Source organism: Hyperoodon ampullatus (assembly GCF_949752795.1).
Source record: "Hyperoodon ampullatus genome assembly, chromosome: 10".
In the NCBI taxonomy this organism is placed as follows: domain Eukaryota; kingdom Metazoa; phylum Chordata; class Mammalia; order Artiodactyla; family Ziphiidae; genus Hyperoodon; species Hyperoodon ampullatus.
Window position 1 is genome coordinate 39265371 of NC_136923.1, and position 10379 is coordinate 39275749.

At 41.3% G+C, this 10379-nt stretch overlaps 1 long non-coding RNA gene across 1 annotated transcript; it reads left to right on the plus strand.

Moving 5' to 3' along the window:
* LOC307059607 lies at nt 1-7338 on the plus strand. Its single transcript, XR_013811132.1, has 3 exons — nt 1-121; nt 4906-5096; nt 7199-7338. It is a non-coding gene; the product is annotated as an uncharacterized lncRNA (long non-coding RNA).
* The last annotated feature ends 3041 nt before the right edge of the window (nt 7339-10379 follow it).

Sequence of the window (10379 nt, forward strand, 5' to 3'; positions counted from 1 at the left end):
GGGATCCTCCCGGACCGGGGCACGAACCCGTGTCCCCTGCATCGGCAGGCGGACTCTTCAACCACTGCGCCACCAGGGAAGCCCAAGATGCCACTTTTGACTCTTGGAAAACATGTATTGGGTGAGCATAGCATTGAGATTCTTAGACTCTCTTCTTGGTTGGGTCTTCTCACTGCCACCTTGGGCTTCTGTAAGTACGTCAGTAGTATTTGCTGCTTGTCCTCCTCCCACTGCTGCCCTGAGACTATAAGGAGCAGTGATGGGTAGAGCTGGGGAAAGGCTACACAGTGCACTCTGTCTCTGGCTTGGAGCAGAGAGGCATTTTGTATGTTTGTGCCAGTGGATCTGTGCTTTTGCCCCGATTTTAAATCGGATTTCATTTCTCTTCTTATACTACAGCAGGATTTGAGCAATGAATTCTGAGTGCAAAAACCCAAGACATTTTGGTTCTTTTACAAAAGGTGATAGATTGAGACTTTCATTCATGTTTGTTGCTATTATGGTTTGAAGCTGGGTTTATGTAAGAGGCATTGCAAATGAGTTTTAATGGGAACATACGTTCACTTCAGTGCTGGATCCCTGTTAGGGACTTTATTTTGTTGAGTGCTTAGAAAATCTGATCATTTCTGTAAAAGTTTTATTTGTGGGTGGGGATTTAGCCCATTTATTCCTGTCCCCTCATTTTCCAGAAGGTGAACAGGCTAGGGAAGCAGGTCTAGAATTGGACTCTTTTCAAGTCTAAATTTTGATGTCAGGGAATAAGAGCACTTTGAAGTCCATAAAAATCTGAGCGTATTATGATCGAATGAACACTTCTAAACAACTTACTCTATAATCAAAAAGTTAGATAATGACAAGTGTTGGTGAGGATGTGGAGAAATCAGAGTCCTTATACTCAGCTGGTGAGAATGATGCAGTCGCTTTGGAAAATGGTCTGGCAGTTCTCTAAATGGTTAACGTAGAGTTACCAGCAATTCCACTCCTAGTTATCTACCCAAGCAAAATGAAAACATATGTACACACAAAAACCTGTGTATGAATGTTTATAGCAGTATTATTCATAATAACCAAAGGGGGAAATGACCCAAATGTTTGTCAACCGATAATGGATAAATAAAATACGGTATATACATACAATGGAAAATCATTTAGCAATGAAAAGGAGCAAAGTACTAATATATACTTCAACATGGATGAACCTGGGAAACATTATGCAAAGTGAAAGAAGCCAGACACAAAAGATCACATATTATATGATTTCATTTATAGGACATGTCCAGAAGAGGCAAATCTATAGAGACAGGAGGTAGATTAGTGGTTGCTTAGGGCTTGGGGGTAGATGAGAGGAGAGGTGATGAATATGTTATAAAATTGTAGCGATGGTTGCACATATCTTTTATATACTAAAAACCATTGAATTGTACACTTCATTATTTTATTTTTTTTTTTTTGGCCTTGCCGTATGGCATGAGGCATCTTAGTTCCTTGACCAGGGATCGAACCCATGCCCCCTGCAGTGGAAGCGCGGAGTCCTAACCACTGGACTGCCAGGGAATTCCTGTGAATTGTACACTTTAAGTGGGTGACTTGTATGGTGTGTGAATTATATCTCGAAGCTGTTATAGGAAATAACTTATATAAGTAATATATATTCCCTAGTTTAAAAAAAGATAATATGAGTAACAAGAAGAAATAAAAATAAAGGACCATCCATAATTTTACTGTTAATGTTTTATTGTACAACCAGACTTTTTTTCTGTGTCTTTTAAATTTTACAAAAATGAGATTATGCATTACATCCTGATTTGTACCTTTTTGCAGGTACCTAAGCTTCCTAATGTACCTAATCATATGATTAGGCCTGATGTTATAAGAAGTGCTGAGAGAGCTCCTGTGAGGGGCCAGGGACTGGGGTTTACTATGTGGTATGAGTGGGTTTGGTGGGTCATTATGTATTGTCATGCAGGTATAAGCTTACTAGGAGAGTGAATATGTAGGCTTGAATTAAGGTGACAGCGAATTCGAGGATGTTTAGTAGAGTAAGGATAGTGAATGTGATGAGAGCTGTGAATAGGCTGGTACTTATTAGTGCAAGAGTTGTTTTTCCAATTAGATGTATTAATAAGTGGCCTGCTGTAATGTTGGCAGTTAGTCGTACGGCTAGTGCTACTGGTTGAATGAGTAGGCTAATAGTTTCGATAATTACCAATATGGGAATAAGGAAAGTAGGTGTGCCTTGTGGTAGAAGGTGGGCTAAGGATGTTTTTGCTTTGTTGCAGAAACCTGTAATGACGGTGCCAGCTCAGAGAGGAATAGCCATTCCTATATTTATTGAGAGTTGTGTGGTAGGTGTAAATGAGTGGGGTAACATTCCAAGAATATTTGTGGAGGCAATAAATAGGAGAAGTGAGATAAGTATTAGAGATCAGGTTTGTCCTTTAAGGTTGTGTGTGTTTATTAACTGTTTTGATGTAAGCTTGGTTAGTCATTGTTGAATGAAAATTGTGCGATTGTTAATTAGTCGATTTGGTGTTGGGAATAAAATAGTAGGGAATATAATAATTAGAGTGGTGATAGGGATACCTAATATTATTGGGACTGTGAAAGGGGCAAATAGATTTTCGTTCATATGATGTTTCAAGGGGTTTGTTCTTTTTGTATTTTGGTGAATATTAACTTGGGGTTGGGGGAGTAGGAATGCTTTGAGAGTTTTAGTTGGAATAGTGTGAAGAGGGTTAGGAATATAGATAGGATAGTAAGGAATCATGTTGATGTATCTAGTTGTGGCATGTCATTAGGGGGAGCTTTGGCTCTCAATCTTTTAACTTAAAAGGTTAACGCTAGTTTAGCTTCTTAATGAGATTATAGTATGGATGCAGATCGTTCTTCAAAGTTCTCTAGAGGTACTAGTTCGAGAACGATTGGTATAAAACTATGATTCGAGCCACAGATTTCTGAACATTGCCCGTAGAATAAGCCTGGTCGTGTTGATATCAAGGTTTTTTGGTTTAGGCGTCCAGGGATTGCATCGATTTTTAGGCCCAGGGAGGGCACAGCTCATGAGTGTAATACGTCTTCGGAGGAGACTAGCATTCGGATTGTTATTTCTATGGGTAAGACTATTCGGTTGTCCACTTCTAGTAGTCGTAGCTCTCCTGGTCTTAGGTCTGATGTTGGGATTATTTAGGAGTTGAAATTTAGGTCCTCATAGTCGGTGTATTCGTAGCTTCAGTATCATTGGTGGCCTATTGTTTTTACAATGAGAGAAGGGTTATTAATTTCGTCTATTATGTAGAGGATTCATAGGGAGGGTAAGGCAATTAGAATTAAAATGATGGCTGGAAGGATAGTTCAAATAGTCTCTACCTCTTGGGGATCTATTGTACTGGTATGTGTTAGTTTGGTTGTAAGTATTAGGGTGATGATATAGAGGACTAGGGAGCTAATTAGGAAAATAATTATTAATGTATGATCATGGAAGTGTAGGAGTTCTTCTATAATGGGTGGTGTTGCATCTTGGAAGCCTAGTTGAAAGGGATATGCCATGGAGATATACAGGATTTTCACTTGTGACTTAACTTTGACAAAGTTATGTAAGGTTTTACTAATATCTCATTTATAAAGAAAGACATAGTGGTTATGGTATTGGCTTGAAACCGATTAGAGAGGGTTTGATTCCTTCCTTTCTTGATCATTTTGGGTTGACGTATGCTGGTTCTTCAAATGTGTGATATGGTGGAGGACACCCATTTAGTCACTCAAGGTTCGTGGAGGTGAGGTCTACTGTTAATACTTCTCGTTTGGATGTAAACGCTTCTCAGATAATGAAAATTATTAGTATAACTGCTGTTAGTGAGATGAAAGAGCCTATTGATGAGATAGTGTTTCACGTTTTGTAGGCGTCTGGGTAGTCGGAATATCGTCGAGGTATGCTGGATAAGCCTAAGAAATGTTGTGGGAAGAATGTTAGGTTTACACCTATGAATATAATTATAAAGTGGATTTTTGCTCATGTTGAGTTAAGTGTGTATCCCGAGAATAGTGAGAATCAGTGGACAAATCCTCCTATGATAGCAAAGACAGCTCCTATTGCAAGTACATAGTGAAAGTGGGCGACTACGTAGTAGGTATCATGAAGAACAATGTCTAGTGTTGAATTAGCTAGAACGATGCCAGTTAGGCCACCTACTGTGAAGAGGAAAATAAAACCTAAGGCTCTTATTAGAGCCGGGGATCATTTAATATTCCCTCCGTGAAGTGTTGCTAATCAACTAAAGACTTTTACTCCTGTGGGGGTAGCAATGATTATAGTGGCTGATGTAAAATATGCCCGGGTGTCAACGTCTATACCAACTGTGAATATATGATGAGCCCATACAATAAAGCCTAAGAACCCGATAGAAATTATGGCTCAGACTATTCCCATATACCCGAAAGGTTCTTTTTTCCCCGAGTAGTAGGTTACAATGTGTGAAATTATTCCGAAGCCAGGTAGGATTAGAATATATACTTAGGGGTGACCAAAGAATCAAAATAGATGTTGATACAGGATTGGGTCTCCCCCTCCTGCAGGATCAAAGAAGGTTGTGTTTAGGTTCCGGTCAGTTAATAGTATGGCAATTCCAGCTGCTAAGGCGGGTAGTGACAATAGGAGTAATACTGCTGTGACTAGGACTGATCATACGAAGATCAGTATATTATAAACGTCTGGGTTAGTAAACGATGCATTTACATCAAGGGCTAGCTGGCAGTAAATTAGGGAAGCAGGGTGTAAGGGCAGTGGCGAGTGGTGGGGACTTCGGTGATCTAGCAACCACAGGCCCTATTGAAAGAGTCACTGTTTCTTAGTTTTAGCCAGTTGTTGTGTTACCAGATCTTGTGATTTTTTTTTTTTTTTTTTTAAAGGAAAACCAGGAATCTGGATTTTCATGTGAAATTTCCCGATTTCAAAGTTTGGTGATGAATTAAAATTTGAGCCACTCCAGTGATCAGAGAAGACCCTTTGCAGACCAGAAATGGTGAAAAATTTGAATTGCCTGGTGTACATTCCCAGCTGAGGTGGAACCAGGTGACACTCTGCCGTCTTGTTTCAGCTGGTAATACATATTTCCCTTGATTTCCAGTGAAAGTAGAGTGCTTTCAGATGGAAGTAGAGTGCTCCTATGAAACCTTTCATGAGCCAAACGGCGTAAAGTGAAGAAGCAATTACCTTAGGATACATCTTGCTAGTTGTGGCATGCGAACTTTTAGTTGCAGCATGCATGTGGGATCTAGTGCTCTGACCAGGGATCAAACCCGGGCCCCCTGCATTGGGAGCGCAGAGTCTTAACCACTACACCACCAGGGAAGTCCCCAGTTTACTGTATTTTTTATAGTTTGTTGGGAGAGAGAACTCATATGTAGTATTCCTCTTGCTTGATTGGAATCTTTATTCCTTGGTCTTCATGTTTTTCTTTTGAATAACTAAGTGGATAAGAGAAGGAATTTCTTTTTTAATAGACCTATGAGACAAGTAGTAGTACATTCACTTTACATTTGATGAAATGAGGTGAGAATAACGTTTAGGCCACACAGCCAGGGAGTATCAGTGCTCAGACAGTGCCCATGCCTTGTCATGATAAATAATAGGCTCTGCCTCAGTGTTCATTTAAGTACACATTTTTTTTTTCGCCCCTCAAATGATTGGATTTCCCTGTTAAATTTTTGTTTTCTTTTAAAGTAACTCTTATTGAAGCATAACATATATATAAAGTGCACAAAATTAGATGATTTTTTACACCTAACAACCACCCAGATAAAAAATTAGAACATTTGAATAAATTGGCTCTTGGGGGACTTCCCTTGCGGTCCAGTGGTTAAGACTTTGTGTTTTTACTGCAGGGGGCATGAGTTCGATCACTGGTTGGGGACCTAAGATCCCTCATGCTGCACAGCGTGGCCCCAAAAAACAAAACAAAACAAAAAAGCAAAAGAGCAAAAACAGAACAAAAAAACTGGCTTTTAAAAAAATAGATTTTGGGACTTTCCTGGTGGCACAGTGGTTAAGAATCCGCCTGCCAGTGCAGGGGACACGGGTTCGATTCCTAGTCCGGAAAGATCCCACATGCCGCGGAGCAACTAAGCCCATGTGCCACAACTACTGAGCACTCTGGAGCCCGTGAGCCACAACTACTGAGCCCGTGCACCACAACTACTGAAGCGCGTGTGCCTAGAGTCCGTGCTCTGCAACAAGACAAGCCACCTCAATGAGAAGCCTGCGCACCACAACCAAGAGTAGCCCCCGCTCGCCTCAACTAGAGAAAGCCTGTGCACAGCAACGAAGACCCAATGCAGCCAAAACTTAAATAAATAAATAAATAAATAAAAATTGTTTAAAAAGATAAAAGAACAGATTTTATTTTTTAGAGCAGTTTTAGGTTCATAGCATAATTGAATGGAGAGTTCCCATATACCCCTTGGCCCCACTCATACATATCAACATTCCACACCAGAGTGGTACATTTGTTACAGTTGATGAACATACATTGACACATCATTATCACTCAAAGTCTGTAGTTTATGTACCTTTTATGGGTTTTTACAAATGTATAAGGACATATATCTTACCATTATAGTATCATACAGAATAGTTCCACTGTCCTAAAAAAATCTCTGTTCTTCTGTTCATCCCTTCCTCTCCCCCAGCCTCTGGCAATCACTAATCTTTTTTTTAAAAATATTTTATTTATTTATTTGGCTGTGCTGGGTCTTAGTTGCTGCACATGGGATCTTCATTGTGGCATGTTAACTCTTGGTTGTGGCATGTGGGATCTAGTTCCCTGACCAGGGATTGAACCCGGGCCCCCTGCATTGGGAGCACAGAGACTTAGCCACTGGACTACCAGGGAAGTCCCACTAATCTTTTTACTGTTCCTTTTCTAAAATGTCATGTAGTTGGAGTCATACAGTATGTAGCCTTTTTAGATTGGCTTCTTTTACTTAGTAATGTGCATTTAAGATTTCTCCATGTCTTTACAGAGCTTTGATAGCTCATTTCTTGTTAGTGCTGAATAATCCATTGTGTGGGTGTACCACCATTTATTTATCCATTCACCAGTTGAAGGACATCTTGGTTACTTCTGAGTTTTGACAATTATGAGTAAAGCTACTATATAATTTGTTTTTTATACAAAATAGATCTTGATGTTTGTTTTTCTAGAGTGAAATGCTAGTTCCGTCCTCCTCCCCTTGGCCGTGCTGCGTGGCTTGTGGGATCTTAGTTCCCCAACCAGGGATCGAACCTGGACCCTTGGCAGTGAAAGCGTGGAGTCCTAACCACTGGACGGCCAGGGAATTCCCTCACTTGCTCTTTTTAAAGAAGAATAACGTGCATTTCATATTTGTTGTGAGCTTAGACGAATGTTTAGATTCATAACCTATTATAAAGTGGGCCAAATAAAGCTTTCCTTTTTCTACTTTAGCTTTCATCTGATTATCTTCTGTGCGCTTTAGTGTCCTCATCTTTTATTTTTTTAAATGATATATCAGGTTTTAAAATTTATTTATTTTCCTTTTTTTTTTTGGCTGCATCGGTTCTTCACTGCGGCACACAGGATCTTTGTTGAGGCATGTGGGATCTTTTCGTTACGGTGCGCGTCTGCTCGGGTTTCTCTCGAGTTGAGGCATGCGGGCTTCTCTCTAGTGGCGTGCAGGTTTTCCCTCTCGTTGAGGTGCGCGAACTCAATAGTTGTGGCATGCGGGCTTAGTTGCCCGACCAGGGGTCGAACATGCGTCCCCCACATTGGAAGGTGGACTCTTTACCACTGGACCACCAAGGAAGTCCCTAGTTTCCTCATCTTTTAAATGTGGACAACTTTTCCTTTCCACCTCAACAGCTGTGCACCCTGGCCTGATACCTGGGAAATTGGGCTTTAGGTAGGTAAGTATTTTACTTGGGAAACTATAATCTGTGCTGTGAGCAAACCTTATTGCTGTATGTGGTCCTTATTGAAATACTGGCCCTGTGGAAGGACGAAGGATCTTGGAGCTGTTTGTAAAACTTATTGAGGGTAAAAATCCTTATCTGAAGGTGATGAAAGCAAATCAAAACCAACTTTCCTTTAAGAATTTTATCTTTTCAAGTATAAGACTGTAGTTAGGGTCATACCCCCTGAACAAAGCAGGTCGATTTTCTAGTCCTCGTACAACCTGAGATTAAGGTAAAATCCTTTGGTAGAAAAAAGTTCAGATAATTGGTTCTGATATTCTTCATTTGACTAATAAGCCCTAAAAGCTATGCAAGGGACTTTGTTTCTCCTTTTGGCTCATCTTGGAGCCTTTTGATAACTGTATCCTTTGCTCCCTGTATCCAGTCTGACTGCTGGGTCTGCTGAAGACTATATGAGTGGCTTTGGTACACTGACAGCGTTGCTTGGCTGTACTTTCTTCCCAAGTCAATTTTTTTGTTTTTATGTATTATTACTTCAGTTTTCCCTATTAAAATGTTCAAATTTTGGATTTCCCTGGTGGCTCAGTGGTTAAGAATCCACCTGCCAATGCAGGGGACATGGGTTCGGTCCCTGGTCTGGGAAGATCTCACATGCCGCAGTGCAACTTAGCCTGTGCGCCACAACTACGGAGCCTGCGCTCTAGAGCCCGCACACCACAACTACTGAAGCCTGAGCGCCTAGAGCCCGTCCTCCGCAACTGCTGAGCCCGCGTTCTGCAGCTACTGAAGCCCTCGCTCCTAGAGCCTGTGCTCCGCAACGAGAGAAGCCACCGCAATGAGAAGCCTGCGCACTGCAACAGAGTAGCCCCCACTCGCCGCAACTAGAGGAAGCCTGCGTGGAGCAAAGAAGACCCAACACGGCCCCCCCAAAAAATAAATTCAAATTTTGTCTTAACAGATGTTGTTAATGGAGCCCCATAGAGGCCTTGCATCTGAACTATAGCATTGTCTTGGGAGCTGAACTGGTGATGCCAATATGGTTTCTCCTCTGCCAGGATAGAGAGTGGGGGAAGGTGGGAGACCTCATTTCTTTTGAGTTGGCTTATAAATTAGTTTTATAATGCGATAGCAACTGCTACTGGATTTAGATGTTGTGGTTTTTTCTCTTATATATTGCCTAAGGATACAATTTCAACCACTCTTCTCAAAGTTTTCTCCTGACCATGGACATTGATGCTGGTTGTCAGCACTCAGAGTATTTCCTGGGAGATTTGAAACCCTCCAAGATTATATTATCACCCAAACATTGGAGCTATAATGTGAAGGTTACCAGATACCATGCTTACTTCAGGTGGGATGGTTTCAGAGTGTTAGACATTATTTTAGAGTGTGGGGATTTTGGCAATGTTGTATTCAGTTTCTAGGTGATGTCTAAAGTTGTAGAGAGAATATGTGATATTCTTAAGGGCAAGCCTGGTTCTGAAACTTTTGGTGTCCCGACTATTTAGTTTCTCTTCCTCACATTCTGTGGCCTTGCTTCCCTGTAGTGTGAAAAAGGCACAGGAGTGTTGTCTCTAGTGTCTGAAAGGTTTGGGGTCCCCACATCATTTTGTTAAGGCAGTAAACATTTTTTTTTAATTTTTAAATAAATTTATTTATTATTTTTGGCTGTGTTGGGTCTTCATTGCTGCACGGGAGCTTTCTCTAGTTGCAGCGAGCAGGGGCTACTCTTCGTTGCAGTGCACGGGCTTCTCATGGCAGTGGCTTCTCTTGTTGCAGAGCACAGGCTCTAGGTGCGTGGGCTTCAGTAGTTGTGGCGCGTGGGCTCAGTAGTTGTGGCTTGCAGGCTCTAGAGTGCAGGCTCAGTAGTTGTGGCACATGGGCTTAGTTGCTCTGCGGCACGGCATGTGGGATCTTCCCGGACCAGGGATCGAACCCGTATCCCCTGCACTGACAGGCGGATTCTTAACCACTGTGCCACCAGGGAAACCCAATGCAGTAAACTTTCTGAGCAAATGAACCTCCCTGTGTACTTCCTAGAGTACTAATCTCACTCAATCCTGTATGGAGTGGTGCCTGCCTCCCCAGACTAGATTGAAAAGATCCATCTTGGAGCTCTTCTTGGAACCAGGTGAGGAAGGTGAATGCTGGTATTTCAAGTATTAGTTGTGGAGCCTTACTTAGACAAGTCAGCTGATTTCTCTACTACTTTGCTTGTAATATTGGATTGACAGTACCTAATCTCTTTACCTTATGGTGTTGATCAGATAAAGGGGAAGCTTGTCAAATGGTTAACCTATAGCTTGTTTTATTTTTCTAATTTTATTTTTTAAAATTTATGTATTTGGCTGCGTTGGGTCTTAGTTGTGGCATGCGGGATCTTTTGTTGTGGTGCGTGGGCTCTCTAGTTGTGGCACGCGGGCTTAGTAGTTGCAGTGCACAGGCTTAGTTG